This window comes from Telmatherina bonti (assembly GCF_933228915.1).
Source record: "Telmatherina bonti genome assembly, chromosome: 21".
NCBI classification, from domain to species: domain Eukaryota; kingdom Metazoa; phylum Chordata; class Actinopteri; order Atheriniformes; family Telmatherinidae; genus Telmatherina; species Telmatherina bonti.
The window spans coordinates 35086131-35113903 of NC_136630.1; the positions used below are offsets into that span (position 1 = coordinate 35086131).

A 27773-nucleotide genomic window follows, 5' to 3' on the forward strand; every position below is an offset into this window, starting at 1 on the left:
TCTCCACTCTGCGTTTCTGTCGTGATGAATTCACGCTCTCCTCTCTGCGTTTCCGTCGTGATGAATTCACGCTCTCCTCTCTGCGTGTCCTTCGGTGTGATGAATTCACGCTCTCCTCTCTGCGTGTCCTTCGGTGTGATGAATTCACGCTCTCCTCTCTGCGTGTCCTTCGGTGTGATGAATTCACGCTCTCCTCTCTGCGTTTCCATCATGATGAATTCACGCTCTCCTCTCTGCATTTCCTTCGGTGTGATGAATTCACGCTCTCCTCTCTGCGTTTCCATCGTGATGAATTCACGCTCTCCTCTCTGCATTTCCGTCGTGATGAATTCACGCTCTCCTCTCTGCGTTTCCGTCGGTGTGATGAATTCCAACTCTCCTCTCTGCGTTTCTGTCATGATGAATTCACGCTCTCCTCTCTGCATTTCTGTCGTGATGAATTCACACTCTCCTCTCTGCGTTTCCGTCGTGATGAATTCACGCTCTCCTCTCTGCGTTTCCTTCGGTGTGATGAATTCACGCTCTCCTCTCTGCGTGTCCTTCGGTGTGATGAATTCACGCTCTCCTCTCTGCGTGTCCTTTGGTGTGATGAATTCACGCTCTCCTCTCTGCGTTTCCATCGGTGTGATGAATTCACGCTCTCCTCTCTGCATTTCCGTCGTGATGAATTCACGCTCTCCTCTCTGCCTTTCTGTCGTGATGAATTCACGCTCTCCTCTCTGCGTTTCCATCGGTGTGATGAATTCACGCTCTCCTCTCTGCGTTTCCATCGGTGTGATGAATTCACGCTCTCCTCTCTGCATTTCCATCGATGTGATGAATTCACGCTCTCCTCTCTGCGTTTGCTTCGGTGTGATGAATTCACGCTCTCCTCTCTGCGTTTCCATCGTGATGAATTCACGCTCTCCTCTCTGCGTTTCCATCGTGATGAATTCACGCTCTCCTCTCTGCGTTTCCATCGTGATGAATTCACCCTCTCCTCTCTGCGTTTACATCGGTGTGATGAATTCACACTCTCCTCTCTGCGTTTCCATCGGTGTGATGAATTCACGCTCTCCTCTCTGCGTTTCCGTCGTGATGAATTCACGCTCTCCTCTCTGCGTTTCCATCGTGATGAATTCACGCTCTCCTCTCTGCGTTTCCATCGTGATGAATTCACACTCTCCTCTCTGCGTTTCCATCGTGATGAATTCACGCTCTCCTCTCTGCATTTCTGTCGTGATGAATTCACGCTCTCCTCTTTGCGTTTCCGTCGTGATGAATTCAAGCTCTCCTCTCTGCATTTCCTTCGGTGTGATGAATTCACGCTCTCCTCTCTGCGTGTCCTTCGGTGTGATGAATTCACGCTCTCCTCTCTGCGTTTCCATCGTGATGAATTCACGCTCTCCTCTCTGCGTTTCCATCGTGATGAATTCACACTCTCCTCTCTGCGTTTCCATCATGATGAATTCACGCTCTCCTCTCTGCATTTCCTTCGGTGTGATGAATTCACGCTCTCCTCTCTGCGTTTCCATCGTGATGGATTCACGCTCTCCTCTCTGCGTTTCCATCATGATGAATTCACACTCTCCTCTCTGCGTTTCCTTCGGTGTGATGAATTCACGCTCTCCTCTCTGCGTTTCCTTCGATGTGATGAATTCACGCTCTCCTCTCTGCGTTTCCATCGTGATGAATTCACGCTCTCCTCTGCATTTCCGTCGTGATGAATTCACGCTCTCCTCTCTGCGTTTCCGTCGGTGTGATGAATTCCAACTCTCCTCTCTGCGTTTCTGTCATGATGAATTCACGCTCTCCTCTCTGCGTTTCCTTCGGTGTGATGAATTCACGCTCTCCTCTCTGCGTTTCTGTCGTGATGAATTCACGCTCTCCTCTCTGCATTTCTGTCGTGATGAATTCACGCTCTCCTCTCTGCGTTTCCGTCGTGATGAATTCACGCTCTCCTCTCTGCGTTTCCGTCGTGATGAATTCACGCTCTCCTCTCTGCGTTTCCATCGTGATGAATTCACGCTCTCCTCTCTGCGTTTCCATCGTAATGAATTCACGCTCTCCTCTCTGCGTTTCCATCGGTGTGATGAATTCACGCTCTCCTCTCTGCGTTTCCATCGTGATGAATTCACGCTCTCCTCTCTGCGTTTCCGTCGTGATGAATTCACGCTCTCCTCTCTGCGTTTCCATCGCTGTGATGAATTCACGCTCTCCTCTCTGCATTTCCATCGTGATGAATTCACGCTCTCCTCTCTGTCTTTCCGTCGTGATGAATTCACGCTCTCCTCTCTGTGTTTCCGTCGTAATGAATTCACGCTCTCCTCTATGTGTTTCCATCGGTGTGATGAATTCATGCTCTCCTCTCTGCGTTTCCATCGGTGTGATGAATTCGCGCTCTCTTCTCTGCATTTCCATCATGATGAATTCACGCTCTCCTCTGCGTTTCCATCATGATGAATTCACGCTCTCCTCTCTGCGTTTCCATCGGTGTGATGAATTCACGCTCTCCTCTCTGTGTTTCCGTCGTGATGAATTCACGCTCTCCTCTCTGCGTTTCCATCGTGATGAATACATGCTCTCCTCTCTGCGTTTCCTTCGGTGTGATGAATTCACGCTCTCCTCTCTGCGTGTCCTTCGGTGTGATGAATTCACGCTCTCCTCTCTGCGTGTCCTTCGGTGTGATGAATTCACGCTCTCCTCTCTGCGTTTCCATCGGTGTGATGAATTCACGCTCTCCTCTGCGTTTCCATCGGTGTGATGAATTCACGCTCTCCTCTCTGCGTTTCCATCGGTGTGATGAATTCACGCTCTCCTCTCTGCGTTTCCGTCGTGATGAATTCACGCTCTCCTCTCTGCGTTTCCATCGCTGTGATGAATTCACGCTCTCCTCTCTGCATTTCCATCGCTGTGATGAATTCACGCTCTCCTCTCTGTCTTTCCGTCGTGATGAATTCACGCTCTCCTCTCTGTGTTTCCGTCGTAATGAATTCACGCTCTCCTCTATGTGTTTCCATCGGTGTGATGAATTCATGCTCTCCTCTCTGCGTTTCCATCGGTGTGATGAATTCGCGCTCTCTTCTCTGCATTTCCATCATGATGAATTCACGCTCTCCTCTGCGTTTCCATCATGATGAATTCACGCTCTCCTCTCTGCGTTTCCATCGGTGTGATGAATTCACGCTCTCCTCTCTGTGTTTCCGTCGTGATGAATTCACGCTCTCCTCTCTGCGTTTCCATCGTGATGAATACATGCTCTCCTCTCTGCGTTTCCTTCGGTGTGATGAATTCACGCTCTCCTCTCTGCGTGTCCTTCGGTGTGATGAATTCACGCTCTCCTCTCTGCGTGTCCTTCGGTGTGATGAATTCACGCTCTCCTCTCTGCGTTTCCATCGGTGTGATGAATTCACGCTCTCCTCTGCGTTTCCATCGGTGTGATGAATTCACGCTCTCCTCTCTGCGTTTCCATCGGTGTGATGAATTCACGCTCTCCTCTCTGCGTTTCCGTCGTGATGAATACGCGCTCTCCTCTCTGCGTTTCCGTCGTGATGAATTCACGCTCTCCTCTCTGCGTTTCCATCGTGATGAATTCACGCTCTCCTCTCTGCGTTTCCATCGTGATGAATTCACACTCTCCTCTCTGCGTTTCCATCGTGATGAATTCACGCTCTCCTCTCTGCATTTCTGTCGTGATGAATTCACGCTCTCCTCTTTGCGTTTCCGTCGTGATGAATTCAAGCTCTCCTCTCTGCATTTCCTTCGGTGTGATGAATTCACGCTCTCCTCTCTGCGTGTCCTTCGGTGTGATGAACTCACGCTCTCCTCTCTGCGTGTCCTTCGGTGTGATGAATTCACGCTCTCCTCTCTGCGTTTCCATCGGTGTGATGAATTCACGCTCTCCTCTCTGCGTTTCCGTCGTGATGAATTCGCGCTCTCCTCTCTGTGTTTCCGTCGTGATGAATTCACGCTCTCCTCTCTGCGTTTCCATCGTGATGAATTCACGCTCTCCTCTCTGCGTTTCCATCGTGATGAATTCACGCTCTCCTCTCTGCGTTTCCATCGTGATGAATTCACGCTCTCCTCTCTGCATTTCTGTCGTGATGAATTCACGCTCTCCTCTTTGCGTTTCCGTCGTGATGAATTCAAGCTCTCCTCTCTGCATTTCCTTCGGTGTGATGAATTCACGCTCTCCTCTCTGCGTGTCCTTCGGTGTGATGAATTCACGCTCTCCTCTCTGCGTGTCCTTCGGTGTGATGAATTCACGCTCTCCTCTCTGCGTTTCCATCGGTGTGATGAATTCACGCTCTCCTCTCTGCGTTTCCGTCGTGATGAATTCGCGCTCTCCTCTCTGTGTTTCCGTCGTGATGAATTCACGCTCTCCTCTCTGCGTTTCCATCGTGATGAATTCACGCTCTCCTCTCTGCGTTTCCTTCGGTGTGATGAATTCACGCTCTCCTCTCTGCGTGTCCTTCGGTGTGATGAATTCACGCTCTCCTCTCTGCGTTTCCATCGTGATGAATTCACGCTCTCCTCTCTGCGTTTCCATCGTGATGAATTCACACTCTCCTCTCTGCGTTTCCATCATGATGAATTCACGCTCTCCTCTCTGCATTTCCTTCGGTGTGATGAATTCACGCTCTCCTCTCTGCGTTTCCATCGTGATGGATTCACGCTCTCCTCTCTGCGTTTCCATCATGATGAATTCACACTCTCCTCTCTGCGTTTCCTTCGGTGTGATGAATTCACGCTCTCCTCTCTGCGTTTCCTTCGATGTGATGAATTCACGCTCTCCTCTCTGCGTTTCCATCGTGATGAATTCACGCTCTCCTCTCTGCATTTCCGTCGTGATGAATTCACGCTCTCCTCTCTGCGTTTCCGTCGGTGTGATGAATTCCAACTCTCCTCTCTGCGTTTCTGTCATGATGAATTCACGCTCTCCTCTCTGCGTTTCCTTCGGTGTGATGAATTCACGCTCTCCTCTCTGCGTTTCTGTCGTGATGAATTCACGCTCTCCTCTCTGCATTTCTGTCGTGATGAATTCACGCTCTCCTCTCTGCGTTTCCGTCGTGATGAATTCACGCTCTCCTCTCTGCGTTTCCGTCGTGATGAATTCACGCTCTCCTCTCTGCGTTTCCGTCGTGATGAATTCACGCTCTCCTCTCTGCGTTTCCATCGTAATGAATTCACGCTCTCCTCTCTGCGTTTCCATCGGTGTGATGAATTCACGCTCTCCTCTCTGCGTTTCCATCGTGATGAATTCACGCTCTCCTCTCTGCGTTTCCGTCGTGATGAATTCACGCTCTCCTCTCTGCGTTTCCATCGCTGTGATGAATTCACGCTCTCCTCTCTGCATTTCCATCGTGATGAATTCACGCTCTCCTCTCTGTCTTTCCGTCGTGATGAATTCACGCTCTCCTCTCTGTGTTTCCGTCGTAATGAATTCACGCTCTCCTCTATGTGTTTCCATCGGTGTGATGAATTCATGCTCTCCTCTCTGCGTTTCCATCGGTGTGATGAATTCGCGCTCTCTTCTCTGCATTTCCATCATGATGAATTCACGCTCTCCTCTGCGTTTCCATCATGATGAATTCACGCTCTCCTCTCTGCGTTTCCATCGGTGTGATGAATTCACGCTCTCCTCTCTGTGTTTCCGTCGTGATGAATTCACGCTCTCCTCTCTGCGTTTCCATCGTGATGAATACATGCTCTCCTCTCTGCGTTTCCTTCGGTGTGATGAATTCACGCTCTCCTCTCTGCGTTTCCATCGGTGTGATGAATTCACGCTCTCCTCTCTGCGTTTCCGTCGTGATGAATTCGCGCTCTCCTCTCTGCGTTTCCATCGTGATGAATTCACGCTCTCCTCTCTGCGTTTCCATCGTGATGAATTCACGCTCTCCTCTCTGCGTTTCCATCGTGATGAATTCACGCTCTCCTCTCTGCGTGTCCTTCGGTGTGATGAATTCACGCTCTCCTCTCTGCGTGTCCTTCGGTGTGATGAATTCACGCTCTCCTCTCTGCGTTTCCATCGGTGTGATGAATTCACGCTCTCCTCTCTGCGTTTCCGTCGTGATGAATTCGCGCTCTCCTCTCTGTGTTTCCGTCGTGATGAATTCACGCTCTCCTCTCTGCGTTTCCATCGTGATGAATTCACGCTCTCCTCTCTGCGTTTCCATCGTGATGAATTCACGCTCTCCTCTCTGCGTTTCCATCGTGATGAATTCACGCTCTCCTCTCTGCGTTTCCATCGTGATGAATTCACGCTCTCCTCTCTGCATTTCTGTCGTGTTGAATTCACGCTCTCCACTCTGCATTTCTGTCGTGATGAATTCACGCTCTCCTCTCTGCATTTCTGTCGTGATGAATTCACGCTCTCCACTCTGCATTTCTGTCGTGATGAATTCACGCTCTCCTCTCTGCGTTTCCTTCGGTGTGATGAATTCACGCTCTCCTCTCTGCGTTTCTGTCGTGATGAATTCACGCTCTCCTCTCTGCATTTCTGTCGTGATGAATTCACGCTCTCCTCTCTGCGTTTCCGTCGTGATGAATTCACGCTCTCCTCTCTGCGTTTCCATCGTGATGAATTCACGCTCTCCTCTCTGCGTTTCCATCGTAATGAATTCACGCTCTCCTCTCTGCGTTTCCATCGGTGTGATGAATTCACGCTCTCCTCTCTGCGTTTCCATCGTGATGAATTCACGCTCTCCTCTCTGCGTTTCCGTCGTGATGAATTCACGCTCTCCTCTCTGCGTTTCCATCGCTGTGATGAATTCACGCTCTCCTCTCTGCATTTCCATCGTGATGAATTCACGCTCTCCTCTCTGTCTTTCCGTCGTGATGAATTCACGCTCTCCTCTCTGTGTTTCCGTCGTAATGAATTCACGCTCTCCTCTATGTGTTTCCATCGGTGTGATGAATTCATGCTCTCCTCTCTGCGTTTCCATCGGTGTGATGAATTCGCGCTCTCCTCTGTGCGTTTCCATCGTGATGAATTCACGCTCTCCTCTCTGCGTTTCCATCGGTGTGATGAATTCGCGCTCTCTTCTCTGCATTTCCATCATGATGAATACACGCTCTCCTCTCTGCGTTTCCATCGGTGTGATGAATTCACGCTCTCCTCTGCGTTTCCATCATGATGAATTCACGCTCTCCTCTCTGCGTTTCCATCGGTGTGATGAATTCACGCTCTCCTCTCTGTGTTTCCGTCGTGATGAATTCACGCTCTCCTCTCTGCGTTTCCATCGTGATGAATACATGCTCTCCTCTCTGCGTTTCCTTCGGTGTGATGAATTCACGCTCTCCTCTCTGCGTGTCCTTCGGTGTGATGAATTCACGCTCTCCTCTCTGCGTGTCCTTCGGTGTGATGAATTCACGCTCTCCTCTCTGCGTTTCCATCGGTGTGATGAATTCACGCTCTCCTCTGCGTTTCCATCGGTGTGATGAATTCACGCTCTCCTCTCTGCGTTTCCATCGGTGTGATGAATTCACGCTCTCCTCTCTGCGTTTCCGTCGTGATGAATACGCGCTCTCCTCTCTGCGTTTCCGTCGTGATGAATTCACGCTCTCCTCTCTGCGTTTCCATCGTGATGAATTCACGCTCTCCTCTCTGCGTTTCCATCGTGATGAATTCACACTCTCCTCTCTGCGTTTCCATCGTGATGAATTCACGCTCTCCTCTCTGCATTTCCTTCGGTGTGATGAATTCACGCTCTCCTCTCTGCGTTTCCGTCGGTGTGATGAATTCCAACTCTCCTCTCTGCGTGTCCTTCGGTGTGATGAATTCACGCTCTCCTCTCTGCGTGTCCTTTGGTGTGATGAATTCACGCTCTCCTCTCTGCGTTTCCATCGGTGTGATGAATTCACGCTCTCCTCTCTGCGTTTCTGTCATGATGAATTCACGCTCTCCTCTCTGCGTTTCCTTCGGTGTGATGAATTCACGCTCTCCTCTCTGCGTTTCTGTCGTGATGAATTCACGCTCTCCTCTCTGCATTTCTGTCGTGATGAATTCACGCTCTCCTCTCTGCGTTTCCGTCGTGATGAATTCACGCTCTCCTCTCTGCGTTTCCGTCGTGATGAATTCACGCTCTCCTCTCTGCGTTTCCATCGTGATGAATTCACGCTCTCCTCTCTGCGTTTCCATCGTAATGAATTCACGCTCTCCTCTCTGCGTTTCCATCGGTGTGATGAATTCACGCTCTCCTCTCTGCGTTTCCATCGTGATGAATTCACGCTCTCCTCTCTGCGTTTCCGTCGTGATGAATTCACGCTCTCCTCTCTGCGTTTCCATCGCTGTGATGAATTCACGCTCTCCTCTCTGCATTTCCATCGTGATGAATTCACGCTCTCCTCTCTGTCTTTCCGTCGTGATGAATTCACGCTCTCCTCTCTGTGTTTCCGTCGTAATGAATTCACGCTCTCCTCTATGTGTTTCCATCGGTGTGATGAATTCATGCTCTCCTCTCTGCGTTTCCATCGGTGTGATGAATTCGCGCTCTCTTCTCTGCATTTCCATCATGATGAATTCACGCTCTCCTCTGCGTTTCCATCATGATGAATTCACGCTCTCCTCTCTGCGTTTCCATCGGTGTGATGAATTCACGCTCTCCTCTCTGTGTTTCCGTCGTGATGAATTCACGCTCTCCTCTCTGCGTTTCCATCGTGATGAATACATGCTCTCCTCTCTGCGTTTCCTTCGGTGTGATGAATTCACGCTCTCCTCTCTGCGTTTCCATCGGTGTGATGAATTCACGCTCTCCTCTCTGCGTTTCCGTCGTGATGAATTCGCGCTCTCCTCTCTGCGTTTCCATCGTGATGAATTCACGCTCTCCTCTCTGCGTTTCCATCGTGATGAATTCACGCTCTCCTCTCTGCGTTTCCATCGTGATGAATTCACGCTCTCCTCTCTGCGTGTCCTTCGGTGTGATGAATTCACGCTCTCCTCTCTGCGTGTCCTTCGGTGTGATGAATTCACGCTCTCCTCTCTGCGTTTCCATCGGTGTGATGAATTCACGCTCTCCTCTCTGCGTTTCCGTCGTGATGAATTCGCGCTCTCCTCTCTGTGTTTCCGTCGTGATGAATTCACGCTCTCCTCTCTGCGTTTCCATCGTGATGAATTCACGCTCTCCTCTCTGCGTTTCCATCGTGATGAATTCACGCTCTCCTCTCTGCGTTTCCATCGTGATGAATTCACGCTCTCCTCTCTGCGTTTCCATCGTGATGAATTCACGCTCTCCTCTCTGCATTTCTGTCGTGTTGAATTCACGCTCTCCACTCTGCATTTCTGTCGTGATGAATTCACGCTCTCCTCTCTGCATTTCTGTCGTGATGAATTCACGCTCTCCACTCTGCATTTCTGTCGTGATGAATTCACGCTCTCCTCTCTGCGTTTCCTTCGGTGTGATGAATTCACGCTCTCCTCTCTGCGTTTCTGTCGTGATGAATTCACGCTCTCCTCTCTGCATTTCTGTCGTGATGAATTCACGCTCTCCTCTCTGCGTTTCCGTCGTGATGAATTCACGCTCTCCTCTCTGCGTTTCCATCGTGATGAATTCACGCTCTCCTCTCTGCGTTTCCATCGTAATGAATTCACGCTCTCCTCTCTGCGTTTCCATCGGTGTGATGAATTCACGCTCTCCTCTCTGCGTTTGCATCGGTGTGAATTCACGCTCTCCTCTCTGCGTTTCCGTCGTGATGAATTCACGCTCTCCTCTCTGCGTTTCCATCGCTGTGATGAATTCACGCTCTCCTCTCTGCATTTCCATCGTGATGAATTCACGCTCTCCTCTCTGTCTTTCCGTCGTGATGAATTCACGCTCTCCTCTCTGTGTTTCCGTCGTAATGAATTCACGCTCTCCTCTATGTGTTTCCATCGGTGTGATGAATTCATGCTCTCCTCTCTGCGTTTCCATCGGTGTGATGAATTCGCGCTCTCCTCTGTGCGTTTCCATCGTGATGAATTCACGCTCTCCTCTCTGCGTTTCCATCGGTGTGATGAATTCGCGCTCTCTTCTCTGCATTTCCATCATGATGAATACACGCTCTCCTCTCTGCGTTTCCATCGGTGTGATGAATTCACGCTCTCCTCTGCGTTTCCATCATGATGAATTCACGCTCTCCTCTCTGCGTTTCCATCGGTGTGATGAATTCACGCTCTCCTCTCTGTGTTTCCGTCGTGATGAATTCACGCTCTCCTCTCTGCGTTTCCATCGTGATGAATACATGCTCTCCTCTCTGCGTTTCCTTCGGTGTGATGAATTCACGCTCTCCTCTCTGCGTGTCCTTCGGTGTGATGAATTCACGCTCTCCTCTCTGCGTGTCCTTCGGTGTGATGAATTCACGCTCTCCTCTCTGCGTTTCCATCGGTGTGATGAATTCACGCTCTCCTCTGCGTTTCCATCGGTGTGATGAATTCACGCTCTCCTCTCTGCGTTTCCATCGGTGTGATGAATTCACGCTCTCCTCTCTGCGTTTCCGTCGTGATGAATACGCGCTCTCCTCTCTGCGTTTCCGTCGTGATGAATTCACGCTCTCCTCTCTGCGTTTCCATCGTGATGAATTCACGCTCTCCTCTCTGCGTTTCCATCGTGATGAATTCACACTCTCCTCTCTGCGTTTCCATCGTGATGAATTCACGCTCTCCTCTCTGCATTTCCTTCGGTGTGATGAATTCACGCTCTCCTCTCTGCGTTTCCGTCGGTGTGATGAATTCCAACTCTCCTCTCTGCGTGTCCTTCGGTGTGATGAATTCACGCTCTCCTCTCTGCGTGTCCTTTGGTGTGATGAATTCACGCTCTCCTCTCTGCGTTTCCATCGGTGTGATGAATTCACGCTCTCCTCTCTGCATTTCCGTCGTGATGAATTCACGCTCTCCTCTCTGCCTTTCTGTCGTGATGAATTCACGCTCTCCTCTCTGCGTTTCCATCGGTGTGATGAATTCACGCTCTCCTCTCTGCGTTTCCATCGGTGTGATGAATTCACGCTCTCCTCTCTGCATTTCCATCGATGTGATGAATTCACGCTCTCCTCTCTGCGTTTGCATCGGTGTGATGAATTCACGCTCTCCTCTCTGCGTTTCCATCGTGATGAATTCACGCTCTCCTCTCTGCGTTTCCATCGTGATGAATTCACGCTCTCCTCTCTGCGTTTCCATCGTGATGAATTCACCCTCTCCTCTCTGCGTTTACATCGGTGTGATGAATTCACGCTCTCCTCTCTGCGTTTCCATCGGTGTGATGAATTCACGCTCTCCTCTCTGCATTTCCATCGATGTGATGAATTCACGCTCTCCTCTCTGCGTTTGCATCGGTGTGATGAATTCACGCTCTCTTCTCTGCGTTTCCATCATGATGAATTCACGCTCTCCTCTCTGCATTTCTGTCGTGATGAATTCACACTCTCCTCTCTGCGTTTCCGTCGTGATGAATTCACGCTCTCCTCTCTGCGTTTCCTTCGGTGTGATGAATTCACGCTCTCCTCTCTGCGTGTCCTTCGGTGTGATGAATTCACGCTCTCCTCTCTGCGTGTCCTTCGGTGTGATGAATTCACGCTCTCCTCTCTGCGTTTCCATCGGTGTGATGAATTCACGCTCTCCTCTCTGCGTTTCCATCGTGATGAATACATGTTCTCCTCTCTGCGTTTCCTTCGGTGTGATGAATTCACTTTCTCCTCTCTGCGTTTCCATCGTGATGAATACATGTTCTCCTCTCTGCGTTTCCTTCGGTGTGATGAATTCACGCTCTCCTCTCTGCGTTTCTGTCGTGATGAATTCACGCTCTCCTCTCTGCGTTTCCATCGTAATGAATTCACGCTCTCCTCTCTGCGTTTCCATCGTAATGAATTCACGCTCTCCTCTCTGCGTTTCCATCGTAATGAATTCACGCTCTCCTCTCTGCGTTTCCATCGGTGTGATTAATTCACGCTCTCCTCTCTGCGTTTCCATCGTGATGAATTCACGCTCTCCTCTCTGCGTTTCCGTCGTGATGAATTCACGCTCTCCTCTCTGCATTTCTTTCGTGATGAATTCACGCTCTCCACTCTGCATTTCTGTCGTGATGAATTCACGCTCTCCTCTCTGCATTTCTGTCGTGATGAATTCACTCTCTCCTCTCTGCGTTTCCGTCGTGATGAATTCACGCTCTCCTCTCTGCGTTTCCATCATGATGAATTCACACTCTCCTCTCTGCGTTTCCTTCGGTGTGATGAATTCACGCTCTCCTCTCTGCGTTTCCTTCGATGTGATGAATTCACGCTCTCCTCTCTGCGTTTCCATCGTGATGAATTCACGCTCTCCTCTCTGCATTTCCGTCGTGATGAATTCACGCTCTCCTCTCTGCGTTTCCGTCGGTGTGATGAATTCCAACTCTCCTCTCTGCGTTTCTGTCATGATGAATTCACGCTCTCCTCTCTGCGTTTCCTTCGGTGTGATGAATTCACGCTCTCCTCTCTGCGTTTCTGTCGTGATGAATTCACGCTCTCCTCTCTGCATTTCTGTCGTGATGAATTCACGCTCTCCTCTCTGCGTTTCCGTCGTGATGAATTCACGCTCTCCTCTCTGCGTTTCCATCGTGATGAATTCACGCTCTCCTCTCTGCGTTTCCATCGTAATGAATTCACGCTCTCCTCTCTGCGTTTCCATCGGTGTGATGAATTCACGCTCTCCTCTCTGCGTTTCCATCGTGATGAATTCACGCTCTCCTCTCTGCATTTCCATCATTATGAATTCACGCTCTCCTCTCTGCGTTTCCATCATGATGAATTCACGCTCTCCTCTCTGCGTTTCCATCGGTGTGATGAATTCACGCTCTCCTCTCTGTGTTTCCGTCGTGATGAATTCACGCTCTCCTCTCTGCGTTTCCATCGTGATGAATACATGCTCTCCTCTCTGCGTTTCCTTCGGTGTGATGAATTCACGCTCTCCTCTCTGCGTGTCCTTCGGTGTGATGAATTCACGCTCTCCTCTCTGCGTGTCCTTCGGTGTGATGAATTCACGCTCTCCTCTCTGCGTTTCCATCGGTGTGATGAATTCACGCTCTCCTCTGCGTTTCCATCGGTGTGATGAATTCACGCTCTCCTCTCTGCGTTTCCATCGGTGTGATGAATTCACGCTCTCCTCTCTGCGTTTCCGTCGTGATGAATTCACGCTCTCCTCTCTGCGTTTCCATCGTGATGAATTCACGCTCTCCTCTCTGCGTTTCCATCGTGATGAATTCACACTCTCCTCTCTGCATTTCTGTCGTGATGAATTCAAGCTCTCCTCTCTGCATTTCCTTCGGTGTGATGAATTCACGCTCTCCTCTCTGCGTGTCCTTCGGTGTGATGAATTCACGCTCTCCTCTCTGCGTGTCCTTCGGTGTGATGAATTCACGCTCTCCTCTCTGCGTTTCCATCGGTGTGATGAATTCACGCTCTCCTCTCTGCGTTTCCGTCGTGATGAATTCGCGCTCTCCTCTCTGTGTTTCCGTCGTGATGAATTCACGCTCTCCTCTCTGCGTTTCCATCGTGATGAATTCACGCTCTCCTCTCTGCGTTTCCATCGTGATGAATTCACGCTCTCCTCTCTGCATTTCTGTCGTGATGAATTCACGCTCTCCACTCTGCATTTCTGTCGTGATGAATTCACGCTCTCCTCTCTGCATTTCTGTCGTGATGAATTCACGCTCTCCACTCTGCATTTCTGTCGTGATGAATTCACGCTCTCCTCTCTGCGTTTCCGTCGTGATGAATTCACGCTCTCCTCTCTGCGTGTCCTTCGGTGTGATGAATTCACGCTCTCCTCTCTGCGTGTCCTTCGGTGTGATGAATTCACGCTCTCCTCTCTGCGTGTCCTTCGGTGTGATGAATTCACGCTCTCCTCTCTGCGTTTCCATCATGATGAATTCACGCTCTCCTCTCTGCATTTCCTTCGGTGTGATGAATTCACGCTCTCCTCTCTGCGTTTCCATCGTGATGAATTCACGCTCTCCTCTCTGCATTTCCGTCGTGATGAATTCACGCTCTCCTCTCTGCGTTTCCGTCGGTGTGATGAATTCCAACTCTCCTCTCTGCGTTTCTGTCATGATGAATTCACGCTCTCCTCTCTGCATTTCTGTCGTGATGAATTCACACTCTCCTCTCTGCGTTTCCGTCGTGATGAATTCACGCTCTCCTCTCTGCGTTTCCTTCGGTGTGATGAATTCACGCTCTCCTCTCTGCGTGTCCTTCGGTGTGATGAATTCACGCTCTCCTCTCTGCGTGTCCTTTGGTGTGATGAATTCACGCTCTCCTCTCTGCGTTTCCATCGGTGTGATGAATTCACGCTCTCCTCTCTGCATTTCCGTCGTGATGAATTCACGCTCTCCTCTCTGCCTTTCTGTCGTGATGAATTCACGCTCTCCTCTCTGCGTTTCCATCGGTGTGATGAATTCACGCTCTCCTCTCTGCGTTTCCATCGGTGTGATGAATTCACGCTCTCCTCTCTGCATTTCCATCGATGTGATGAATTCACGCTCTCCTCTCTGCGTTTGCATCGGTGTGATGAATTCACGCTCTCCTCTCTGCGTTTCCATCGTGATGAATTCACGCTCTCCTCTCTGCGTTTCCATCGTGATGAATTCACGCTCTCCTCTCTGCGTTTCCATCGTGATGAATTCACCCTCTCCTCTCTGCGTTTACATCGGTGTGATGAATTCACGCTCTCCTCTCTGCGTTTCCATCGGTGTGATGAATTCACGCTCTCCTCTCTGCATTTCCATCGATGTGATGAATTCACGCTCTCCTCTCTGCGTTTGCATCGGTGTGATGAATTCACGCTCTCTTCTCTGCGTTTCCATCATGATGAATTCACGCTCTCCTCTCTGCATTTCTGTCGTGATGAATTCACACTCTCCTCTCTGCGTTTCCGTCGTGATGAATTCACGCTCTCCTCTCTGCGTTTCCTTCGGTGTGATGAATTCACGCTCTCCTCTCTGCGTGTCCTTCGGTGTGATGAATTCACGCTCTCCTCTCTGCGTGTCCTTCGGTGTGATGAATTCACGCTCTCCTCTCTGCGTTTCCATCGGTGTGATGAATTCACGCTCTCCTCTCTGCGTTTCCATCGTGATGAATACATGTTCTCCTCTCTGCGTTTCCTTCGGTGTGATGAATTCACTTTCTCCTCTCTGCGTTTCCATCGTGATGAATACATGTTCTCCTCTCTGCGTTTCCTTCGGTGTGATGAATTCACGCTCTCCTCTCTGCGTTTCTGTCGTGATGAATTCACGCTCTCCTCTCTGCGTTTCCATCGTAATGAATTCACGCTCTCCTCTCTGCGTTTCCATCGTAATGAATTCACGCTCTCCTCTCTGCGTTTCCATCGTAATGAATTCACGCTCTCCTCTCTGCGTTTCCATCGGTGTGATTAATTCACGCTCTCCTCTCTGCGTTTCCATCGTGATGAATTCACGCTCTCCTCTCTGCGTTTCCGTCGTGATGAATTCACGCTCTCCTCTCTGCATTTCTTTCGTGATGAATTCACGCTCTCCTCTCTGCATTTCTGTCGTGATGAATTCACGCTCTCCTCTCTGCATTTCTGTCGTGATGAATTCACTCTCTCCTCTCTGCGTTTCCGTCGTGATGAATTCACCCTCTCCTCTGCGTTTCCGTCGTGATGAATTCACGCTCTCCTCTCTGCGTTTCCATCGGTGTGATGAATTCACGCTCTCCTCTCTGCGTTTCCATCGGTGTGATGAATTCACGCTCTCCTCTCTGCGTTTCCATCGTGATGAATTCACGCTCTCCTCTCTGCGTTTCCATCGGTGTTATGAATTCACGCTCTCCTCTCTGCGTTTCCATCGGTGTGATTAATTGACGCTCTCCTCTCTGCGTTTCCGTCGTGATGAATTCACGCTCTCCTCTCTGCGTTTCCGTTGTGATGAATTCACGCTCACCTCTCTGCGTTTCCATCGTGATGAATTCACGCTCTCCTCTCTGCGTTTCCATCGTGATGAATACATGCTCTCCTCTCTGCGTTTCCTTCGGTGTGATGAATTCACGCTCTCCTCTCTGCGTGTCCTTCGGTGTGACGAATTCACGCTCTCCTCTCTGCGTGTCCTTCGGTGTGATGAATTCACGCTCTCCTCTCTGCGTTTCCATTGTGATGAATTCACACTCTCCTCTCTGCGTTTCCATCATGATGAATTCACGCTCTCCTCTCTGCATTTCCTTCGGTGTGATGAATTCACACTCTCCTCTCTGCGTTTCCATCGTGATGAATTCACGCTCTCCTCTCTGCGTTTCCATCGTGATGAATTCACACTCTCCTCTCTGCGTTTCCATCATGATGAATTCACGCTCTCCTCTCTGCATTTCCTTCGGTGTGATGAATTCACGCTCTCCTCTCTGCATTTCTGTCGTGATGAATTCACGCTCTCCTCTCTGCATTTCTGTCGTGATGAATTCACTCTCTCCTCTCTGCGTTTCCGTCGTGATGAATTCACCCTCTCCTCTGCGTTTCCGTCGTGATGAATTCACGCTCTCCTCTCTGCGTTTCCATCGGTGTGATGAATTCACGCTCTCCTCTCTGCGTTTCCATCGGTGTGATGAATTCACGCTCTCCTCTCTGCGTTTCCATCGTGATGAATTCACGCTCTCCTCTCTGCGTTTCCATCGGTGTGATGAATTCACGCTCTCCTCTCTGCGTTTCCATCGGTGTGATTAATTGACGCTCTCCTCTCTGCGTTTCCGTCGTGATGAATTCACGCTCTCCTCTCTGCGTTTCCGTTGTGATGAATTCACGCTCACCTCTCTGCGTTTCCATCGTGATGAATTCACGCTCTCCTCTCTGCGTTTCCATCGTGATGAATACATGCTCTCCTCTCTGCGTTTCCTTCGGTGTGATGAATTCACGCTCTCCTCTCTGCGTGTCCTTCGGTGTGACGAATTCACGCTCTCCTCTCTGCGTGTCCTTCGGTGTGATGAATTCACGCTCTCCTCTCTGCGTTTCCATTGTGATGAATTCACACTCTCCTCTCTGCGTTTCCATCATGATGAATTCACGCTCTCCTCTCTGCATTTCCTTCGGTGTGATGAATTCACACTCTCCTCTCTGCGTTTCCATCGTGATGAATTCACGCTCTCCTCTCTGCGTTTCCATCGTGATGAATTCACACTCTCCTCTCTGCGTTTCCATCATGATGAATTCACGCTCTCCTCTCTGCATTTCCTTCGGTGTGATGAATTCACGCTCTCCTCTCTGCGTTTCCATCGTGATGAATTCACGCTCTCCTCTCTGCGTTTCCATCGGTGTGATGAATTGACGCTCTCCTCTCTGCGTTTCCGTCGTGATGAATTCACGCTCTCCTCTCTGCGTTTCCGTTGTGATGAATTCACGCTCACCTCTCTGCGTTTCCATCGTGATGAATTCACGCTCTCCTCTCTGCGTTTCCATCGTGATGAATACATGCTCTCCTCTCTGCGTTTCCTTCGGTGTGATGAATTCACGCTCTCCTCTCTGCGTGTCCTTCGGTGTGACGAATTCACGCTCTCCTCTCTGCGTGTCCTTCGGTGTGATGAATTCACGCTCTCCTCTCTGCGTTTCCATTGTGATGAATTCACACTCTCCTCTCTGCGTTTCCATCATGATGAATTCACGCTCTCCTCTCTGCATTTCCTTCGGTGTGATGAATTCACACTCTCCTCTCTGCGTTTCCATCGTGATGAATTCACGCTCTCCTCTCTGCGTTTCCATCGTGATGAATTCACACTCTCCTCTCTGCGTTTCCATCATGATGAATTCACGCTCTCCTCTCTGCGTTTCCTTCGATGTGATGAATTCACGCTCTCCTCTCTGCGTTTCCATCGTGATGAATTCACGCTCTCCTCTCTGCATTTCCGTCGTGATGAATTCACGCTCTCCTCTCTGCGTTTCCGTCGGTGTGATGAATTCCAACTCTCCTCTCTGCGTTTCTGTCATGATGAATTCACGCTCTCCTCTCTGCGTTTCCTTCGGTGTGATGAATTCACGCTCTCCTCTCTGCGTTTCCATCGTGATGAATTCACGCTCTCCTCTCTGCATTTCTGTCGTGATGAATTCACGCTCTCCTCTCTGCGTTTCCGTCGTGATGAATTCACGCTCTCCTCTCTGCGTTTCCATCGTGATGAATTCACGCTCTCCTCTCTGCGTTTCCATCGTAATGAATTCACGCTCTCCTCTCTGCGTTTCCATCGGTGTGATGAATTCACGCTCTCCTCTCTGCGTTTCCATCGTGATGAATTCACGCTCTCCTCTCTGCGTTTCCGTCGTGATGAATTCACGCTCTCCTCTCTGCATTTCCATCGTGATGAATTCACGCTCTCCTCTCTGTCTTTCCGTCGTGATGAATTCACGCTCTCCTCTCTGTGTTTCCGTCGTAATGAATTCACGCTCTCCTCTATGTGTTTCCATCGGTGTGATGAATTCACGCTCTCCTCTCTGCGTTTCCATCGGTGTGATGAATTCGCGCTCTCCTCTCTGCGTTTCCATCGTGATGAATTCACGCTCTCCTCTCTGCGTTTCCATCGGTGTGATGAATTCGCGCTCTCTTCTCTGCATTTCCATCATGATGAATTCACGCTCTCCTCTCTGCGTTTCCATCATGATGAATTCACGCTCTCCTCTCTGTGTTTCCGTCGTGATGAATTCACGCTCTCCTCTCTGCGTTTCCATCGTGATGAATACATGCTCTCCTCTCTGCGTTTCCTTCGGTGTGATGAATTCACGCTCTCCTCTCTGCGTGTCCTTCGGTGTGATGAATTCACGCTCTCCTCTCTGCGTGTCCTTCGGTGTGATGAATTCACGCTCTCCTCTCTGCGTTTCCATCGGTGTGATGAATTCACGCTCTCCTCTCTGCGTTTCCATCGGTGTGATGAATTCACGCTCTCCTCTCTGCGTTTCCATCGGTGTGATGAATTCACGCTCTCCTCTCTGCGTTTCCGTCGTGATGAATACGCGCTCTCCTCTCTGCGTTTCCGTCGTGATGAATTCACGCTCTCCTCTCTGCGTGTCCTTCGGTGTGATGAATTCACGCTCTCCTCTCTGCGTGTCCTTCGGTGTGATGAATTCACGCTCTCCTCTCTGCGTTTCCATCGGTGTGATGAATTCACGCTCTCCTCTCTGCGTTTCCGTCGTGATGAATTCGCGCTCTCCTCTCTGTGTTTCCGTCGTGATAAATTCACGCTCTCCTCTCTGCGTTTCCATCGTGATGAATTCACGCTCTCCTCTCTGCGTTTCCATCGTGATGAATTCACGCTCTCCTCTCTGCGTTTCCATCGTGATGAATTCACGCTCTCCTCTCTGCATTTCTGTCGTGATGAATTCACGCTCTCCACTCTCCATTTCTGTCGTGATGAATTCACGCTCTCCTCTCTGCGTTTCCGTCGTGATGAATTCACGCTCTCCTCTCTGCGTGTCCTTCGGTGTGATGAATTCACGCTCTCCTCTCTGCGTGTCCTTCGGTGTGATGAATTCACGCTCTCCTCTCTGCGTGTCCTTCGGTGTGATGAATTCACGCTCTCCTCTCTGCGTTTCCATCATGATGAATTCACGCTCTCCTCTCTGCATTTCCTTCGGTGTGATGAATTCACGCTCTCCTCTCTGCGTTTCCATCGTGATGAATTCACGCTCTCCTCTCTGCGTTTCCATCGTGATGAATTCACACTCTCCTCTCTGCGTTTCCATCATGATGAATTCACGCTCTCCTCTCTGCATTTCCTTCGGTGTGATGAATTCAACCTCTCCTCTCTGCGTTTCCATCGTGATGAATTCACGCTCTCCTCTCTGCGTTTCCATCGTGATGAATTCACGCTCTCCTCTCTGCGTTTCCTTCGGTGTGATGAATTCACGCTCTCCTCTCTGCGTTTCCTTCGATGTGATGAATTCACGCTCTCCTCTCTGCGTTTCCATCGTGATGAATTCACGCTCTCCTCTCTGCATTTCCGTCGTGATGAATTCACGCTCTCCTCTCTGCGTTTCCGTCGGTGTGATGAATTCCAACTCTCCTCTCTGCGTTTCTGTCATGATGAATTCACGCTCTCCTCTCTGCGTTTCCTTCGGTGTGATGAATTCACGCTCTCCTCTCTGCGTTTCCATCGTGATGAATTCACGCTCTCCTCTCTGCATTTCTGTCGTGATGAATTCACGCTCTCCTCTCTGCGTTTCCGTCGTGATGAATTCACGCTCTCCTCTCTGCGTTTCCATCGTGATGAATTCACGCTCTCCTCTCTGCGTTTCCATCGTAATGAATTCACGCTCTCCTCTCTGCGTTTCCATCGGTGTGATGAATTCACGCTCTCCTCTCTGCGTTTCCATCGTGATGAATTCACGCTCTCCTCTCTGCGTTTCCGTCGTGATGAATTCACGCTCTCCTCTCCGCGTTTCCATCGGTGTGATGAATTCACGCTCTCCTCTCTGCATTTCCATCGTGATGAATTCACGCTCTCCTCTCTGTCTTTCCGTCGTGATGAATTCACGCTCTCCTCTCTGTGTTTCCGTCGTAATGAATTCACGCTCTCCTCTATGTGTTTCCATCGGTGTGATGAATTCACGCTCTCCTCTCTGCGTTTCCATCGGTGTGATGAATTCGCGCTCTCCTCTCTGCGTTTCCATCGTGATGAATTCACGCTCTCCTCTCTGCGTTTCCATCGGTGTGATGAATTCGCGCTCTCTTCTCTGCATTTCCATCATGATGAATTCACGCTCTCCTCTCTGCGTTTCCATCATGATGAATTCACGCTCTCCTCTCTGTGTTTCCGTCGTGATGAATTCACGCTCTCCTCTCTGCGTTTCCATCGTGATGAATACATGCTCTCCTCTCTGCGTTTCCTTCGGTGTGATGAATTCACGCTCTCCTCTCTGCGTGTCCTTCGGTGTGATGAATTCACGCTCTCCTCTCTGCGTGTCCTTCGGTGTGATGAATTCACGCTCTCCTCTCTGCGTTTCCATCGGTGTGATGAATTCACGCTCTCCTCTCTGCGTTTCCATCGGTGTGATGAATTCACGCTCTCCTCTCTGCGTTTCCGTCGTGATGAATACGCGCTCTCCTCTCTGCGTTTCCGTCGTGATGAATTCACGCTCTCCTCTCTGCGTGTCCTTCGGTGTGATGAATTCACGCTCTCCTCTCTGCGTGTCCTTCGGTGTGATGAATTCACGCTCTCCTCTCTGCGTTTCCATCGGTGTGATGAATTCACGCTCTCCTCTCTGCGTTTCCGTCGTGATGAATTCGCGCTCTCCTCTCTGTGTTTCCGTCGTGATAAATTCACGCTCTCCTCTCTGCGTTTCCATCGTGATGAATTCACGCTCTCCTCTCTGCGTTTCCATCGTGATGAATTCACGCTCTCCTCTCTGCGTTTCCATCGTGATGAATTCACGCTCTCCTCTCTGCATTTCTGTCGTGATGAATTCACGCTCTCCACTCTGCATTTCTGTCGTGATGAATTCACGCTCTCCTCTCTGCATTTCTGTCGTGATGAATTCACGCTCTCCACTCTCCATTTCTGTCGTGATGAATTCACGCTCTCCTCTCTGCGTTTCCGTCGTGATGAATTCACGCTCTCCTCTCTGCGTGTCCTTCGGTGTGATGAATTCACGCTCTCCTCTCTGCGTGTCCTTCGGTGTGATGAATTCACGCTCTCCTCTCTGCGTGTCCTTCGGTGTGATGAATTCACGCTCTCCTCTCTGCGTTTCCATCATGATGAATTCACGCTCTCCTCTCTGCATTTCCTTCGGTGTGATGAATTCACGCTCTCCTCTCTGCGTTTCCATCGTGATGAATTCACGCTCTCCTCTCTGCGTTTCCATCGTGATGAATTCACACTCTCCTCTCTGCGTTTCCATCATGATGAATTCACGCTCTCCTCTCTTTATTTCCTTCGGTGTGATGAATTCAACCTCTCCTCTCTGCGTTTCCATCGTGATGAATTCACGCTCTCCTCTCTGCGTTTCCATCGTGATGAATTCACGCTCTCCTCTCTGCGTTTCCATCGTGATGAATTCACACTCTCCTCTCTGCGTTTCCATCATGATGAATTCACGCTCTCCTCTCTGCGTTTCCTTCGGTGTGATGAATTCACGCTCTCCTCTCTGCGTTTCCATCGTGATGAATTCACGCTCTCCTCTCTGCATTTCCGTCGTGATGAATTCACTCTCTCCTCTCTGCGTTTCCGTCGGTGTGATGAATTCCAACTCTCCTCTCTGCGTTTCTGTCATGATGAATTCACGCTCTCCTCTCTGCATTTCTGTCGTGATGAATTCACACTCTCCTCTCTGCGTGTCCTTCGGTGTGATGAATTCACGCTCTCCTCTCTGCGTGTCCTTTGGTGTGATGAATTCACGCTCTCCTCTCTGCGTTTCCATCGGTGTGATGAATTCACGCTCTCCTCTCTGCATTTCCGTCGTGATGAATTCACGCTCTCCTCTCTGCGTTTCCATCGGTGTGATGAATTCACGCTCTCCTCTCTGCGTTTCCATCGGTGTGATGAATTCACGCTCTCCTCTCTGCATTTCCATCGATGTGATGAATTCACGCTCTCCTCTCTGCGTTTGCATCGGTGTGATGAATTCACGCTCTCCTCTCTGCGTTTCCATCGTGATGAATTCACGCTCTCCTCTCTGCGTCTCCATCGTGATGAATTCACGCTCTCCTCTCTGCGTTTCCATCGTGATGAATTCACGCTCTCCTCTCTGCGTTTCCATCGTGATGAATTCACGCTCTCCTCTCTGCGTTTCCATCGTGATGAATTCACACTCTCCTCTCTGCGTTTCCATCATGATGAATTCACGCTCTCCTCTCTGCATTTCCTTCGGTGTGATGAATTCACGCTCTCCTCTCCGCGTTTCCATCGTGATGAATTCACGCTCTCCTCTCTGCGTTTCCATCGTGATGAATTCACACTCTCCTCTCTGCGTTTCCATCATGATGAATTCACGCTCTCCTCTCTGCATTTCCTTCGGTGTGATGAATTCACGCTCTCCTCTCTGCGTTTCCATCGTGATGAATTCACGCTCTCCTCTCTGCATTTCCGTCGTGATGAATTCACGCTCTCCTCTCTGCGTTTCCGTCGGTGTGATGAATTCCAACTCTCCTCTCTGCGTTTCTGTCATGATGAATTCACGCTCTCCTCTCTGCATTTCTGTCGTGATGAATTCCAACTCTCCTCTCTGCGTTTCCGTCGTGATGAATTCACGCTCTCCTCTCTGCGTTTCCTTCGGTGTGATGAATTCCCGCTCTCCTCTCTGCGTGTCCTTCGGTGTGATGAATTCACGCTCTCCTCTCTGCGTGTCCTTTGGTGTGATGAATTCACGCTCTCCTCTCTGCGTTTCCATCGGTGTGATGAATTCACGCTCTCCTCTCTGCATTTCCGTCGTGATGAATTCACGCTCTCCTCTCTGCCTTTCTGTCGTGATGAATTCACGCTCTCCTCTCTGCGTTTCCATCGGTGTGATGAATTCACGCTCTCCTCTCTGCATTTCCATCGATGTGATGAATTCACGCTCTCCTCTCTGCGTTTGCATCGGTGTGATGAATTCACGCTCTCCTCTCTGCGTTTCCATCGTGATGAATTCACCCTCTCCTCTCTGCGTTTCCATCGGTGTGATGAATTCACGCTCTCCTCTCTGCGTTTCCATCGGTGTGATGAATTCACGCTCTCCTCTCTGCATTTCCATCGATGTGATGAATTCACGCTCTCCTCTCTGCATTTCCATCGATATGATGAATTCACGCTCTCCTCTCTGCGTTTACATCGGTGTGATGAATTCACGCTCTCCTCTCTGCGTTTCCATCGGTGTGATGAATTCACGCTCTCCTCTCTGCATTTCCATCGATGTGATGAATTCACGCTCTCCTCTCTGCGTTTGCATCGGTGTGATGAATTCACGCTCTCTTCTCTGCGTTTCCATCATGATGAATTCACGCTCTCCTCTCTGCATTTCTGTCGTGATGAATTCACACTCTCCTCTCTGCGTTTCCGTCGTGATGAATTCACGCTCTCCTCTCTGCGTTTCCTTCGGTGTGATGAATTCACGCTCTCCTCTCTGCGTGTCCTTCGGTGTGATGAATTCACGCTCTCCTCTCTGCGTGTCCTTCGGTGTGATGAATTCACGCTCTCCTCTCTGCGTTTCCATCGGTGTGATGAATTCACGCTCTCCTCTCTGCGTTTCCATCGTGATGAATACATGTTCTCCTCTCTGCGTTTCCTTCGGTGTGATGAATTCACTTTCTCCTCTCTGCGTTTCCATCGTGATGAATACATGTTCTCCTCTCTGCGTTTCCTTCGGTGTGATGAATTCACGCTCTCCTGTCTGCGTTTCCATCGTGATGAATTCACGCTCTCCTCTCTGCGTTTCCATCGATATGATGAATTCGCGCTCTCCTCTCTGCGTTTCCATCATGATGAATTCACGCTCTCCTCTCTGCTTTTCCATCGTGATGAATTCACGCTCTCCTCTCTGCGTTTCCATCGATGTTATGAATTCGCGCTCTCCTCTCTGCGTTTCCATCATGATGAATTCACGCTCTCCTCTCTGCATTTCCATCGTGATGAATTCACGCTCTCCTCTCTGCATTTCCGTCGTGATGAATTCACGCTCTCCTCTCTGCGTTTCCATCGATGTGATGAATTCACGCTCTCTTCTCTGCGTTTCCATCGATGTGATGAATTCACGCTCTCTTCTCTGCGTTTCCATCGGTGTGATGAATTCACGCTCTCCTCTCTGCGTTTCCATCGGTGTGATGAATTCACGCTCTCCTCTCGGCCTTTCCTTCGGTGTGATGAATTCACGCTCTCCTCTGCGTTTCCATCGATGTGATGAATTCACGCTCTCTTCTCTGCGTTTCCATCGATGTGATGAATTCACGCTCTCCTCTCTGCGTTTCCATTGGTGTGATGAATTCACGCTCTCCTGTCTGCGTTTCCATCGATGTGATGAATTCACGCTCTCTTCTCTGCGTTTCCATCGATGTGATGAATTCACGCTCTCCTCTCTGCGTTTCCATCGATGTGATGAATTCACGCTCTCCTCTCTGCGTTTCCATCGATGTGATGAATTCACGCTCTCTTCTCTGCGTTTCCATCGATGTGATGAATTCACGCTCTCTTCTCTGCGTTTCCATCGATGTGATGAATTCACGCTCTCCTCTCTGCGTTTCCATCGATGTGATGAATTCACGCTCTCCTCTCTGCGTTTCCATCGATGTGATGAATTCACGCTCTCTTCTCTGCGTTTCCATCGATGTGATGAATTCACGCTCTCCTCTCTGCGTTTCCATCGTGATGAATTCACGCTCTCCTCTCTGCGTTTCCTTCGGTGTGATGAATTCACGCTCTCCTCTCTGCGTTTCCGTCGTGATGAATTCACGCTCTCTTCTCTGCGTTTCCATCGATGTGATGAATTCACGCTCTCCTCTCTGCGTTTCCATCGATGTGATGAATTCACGCTCTCCTCTCTGCGTTTCCATTGGTGTGATGAATTCACGCTCTCCTCTCTGCGTTTCCATCGTGATGAATTCACGCTCTCCTCTCTGTGTTTCCATCGTGATGAATTCACGCTCTCCTCTCTGCGTTTCCGTCGTGATGAATTCACGCTCTCCTCTCTGTGTTTCCGTCGTGATGAATTCACGCTCTCCTCTCTGCGTTTCCATCGTGATGAATTCACGCTCTCCTCTCTGTGTTTCCGTCGTGATGAATTCACGCTCTCCTCTCTGTGTTTCTATCGTGATGAATTCACGCTCTCCTCTCTGTGTTTCCATCGTGATGAATTCACGCTCTCCTCTCTGTGTTTCCATCGTGATGAATTCACGCTCTCCTCTCTGTGTTTCCGTCGTGATGAATTCTCGCTCTCCTCTCTGTGTTTCTATCGTGATGAATTCACGCTCTCCTCTCTGCGTTTCCATCGGTGTGATGAATTCGCGCTCTCCTCTCTGCATTTCTGTCGTGATGAATTCACGCTCTCCTCTCTGCATTTCCATCGTGATGAATACATGTTCTCCTCTCTGCGTTTCCATCATGATGAATTCACGCTCTCCTCTCTGCGTTTCCGTCGTGATGAATTCACGCTCTCCTCTCTGCGTTTCCATCATGATGAATTCACGCTCTCCTCTCTGCGTTTCCATCATGATGAATTCACGCTCTCCTCTCTGCGTTTCCATCGTGATGAATTCACGGTCTCCTCTCTGCTTTTCCGTCGTGATGAATTCACGCTCTCCTCTCTGCGTTTCCATCATGATGAATTCACGCTCTCCTCTCTGCGTTTCCATCGTGATGAATTCACGCTCTCCTCTCTGCGTTTCCATCATGATGAATTCACGCTCTCCTCTCTGCGTTTCCATCATGATGAATTCACACTCTCCTCTCTGCGTTTCCATCATGATGAATTCACGCTCTCCTCTCTGCGTTTCCATCATGATGAATTCACGCTCTCCTCTCTGCGTTTCCGTCGTGATGAATTCACGCTCTCCTCTCTGCGTTTCCATCATGATGAATTCACGCTCTCCTCTCTGCGTTTCCGTCGTGATGAATTCACGCTCTCCTCTCTGTGTTTCCATCGTGATGAATTCACGCTCTCCTCTCTGCATTTCCATCGTGATGAATTCACGCTCTCCTCTCTGCATTTCTGTCGTGATGAATTCTCGCTCTCCTCTCTGCATTTCCTTCGGTGTGATGAATTCACGCTCTCCTCTCTGCGTTTCTATCGTGATGAATTCACGCTCTCTCTGCGTTTCCATCGTGATGAATTCACGCTCTCCTCTCTGCATTTCTATCGTGATGAATTCACGCTCTCCTCTCTGCGTTTCCATCGTGATGAATTCACGCTCTCCTCTTTGTGTTTCCGTCGTGATGAATTCTCGCTCTCCTCTCTGCGTTTCCATCGTGATGAATTCTCGCTCTCCTCTCTGCGTTTCTATCGTGATGAATTCACCCTCTCCTCTCTGCATTTCTGTCGTGATGAATTCTCGCTCTCCTCTCTGCATTTCTATCGTGATGAATTCACGCTCTCCTCTCTGCGTTTCCATCGTGATGAATTCACGCTCTCCTCTTTGTGTTTCCGTCGTGATGAATTCACGCTCTCCTCTTTGTGTTTCCGTCGTGATGAATTCTCGCTCTCCTCTCTGCGTTTCCATCATGATGAATTCTCGCTCTCCTCTCTGCGTTTCCATCGTGATGAATTCTCGCTCTCCTCTCTGCGTTTCCATCGTGATGAATTCACGCTCTCCTCTCTGCATTTCCTTCGGTGTGATGAATTCACGCTCTCCTCTCTGCGTTACCATCGTAATGTATTCACGCTCTCCTCTCTGCGTTTCCATCGTAATGAATTCACGCTCTCCTCTCTGCGTTTCCATCGTAATGAATTCACGCTCTCCTCTCTGCGTTTCCATCGTGATGAATTCACGCTCTCCTCTCTGCGTTTCCATCGTAATGAATTCACGCTCTCCTCTCTGCGTTTCCATCGTGATGAATTCACGCTCTCCTCTCTGCGTTTCCTTCGGTGTGATGAGTTCACGCTCTCCTCTCTGCGTTTCCATCGTGATGAATTCACGCTCTCCTCTCTGCGTTTCCATCGTAATGAATTCACGCTCTCCTCTCTGCGTTTCCATCGTGATGAATTCACGCTCTCCTCTCTGCGTTTCCTTCGGTGTGATGAGTTCACGCTCTCCTCTCTGCGTTTCCATCGTGATGAATTCACGCTCTCCTCTCTGCGTTTCCATCGTGATGAATTCACGCTCTCCTCTCTGCGTTTCCATCGTGATGAATTCACGCTCTCCTCTCTGCCTTTCCATCGTAATGAATTCACGCTCTCCTCTCTGCGT

General features: G+C 49.8%; 1 protein-coding gene across 2 annotated transcripts in view; it reads left to right on the forward strand.

The window, feature by feature from the left end:
* mbtd1 (mbt domain containing 1) overlaps positions 1-27773 on the forward strand; it is a 146515-nt gene that overhangs the window by 63558 nt on the left and 55184 nt on the right. The gene's annotated exons all lie outside the window — the stretch shown is intronic.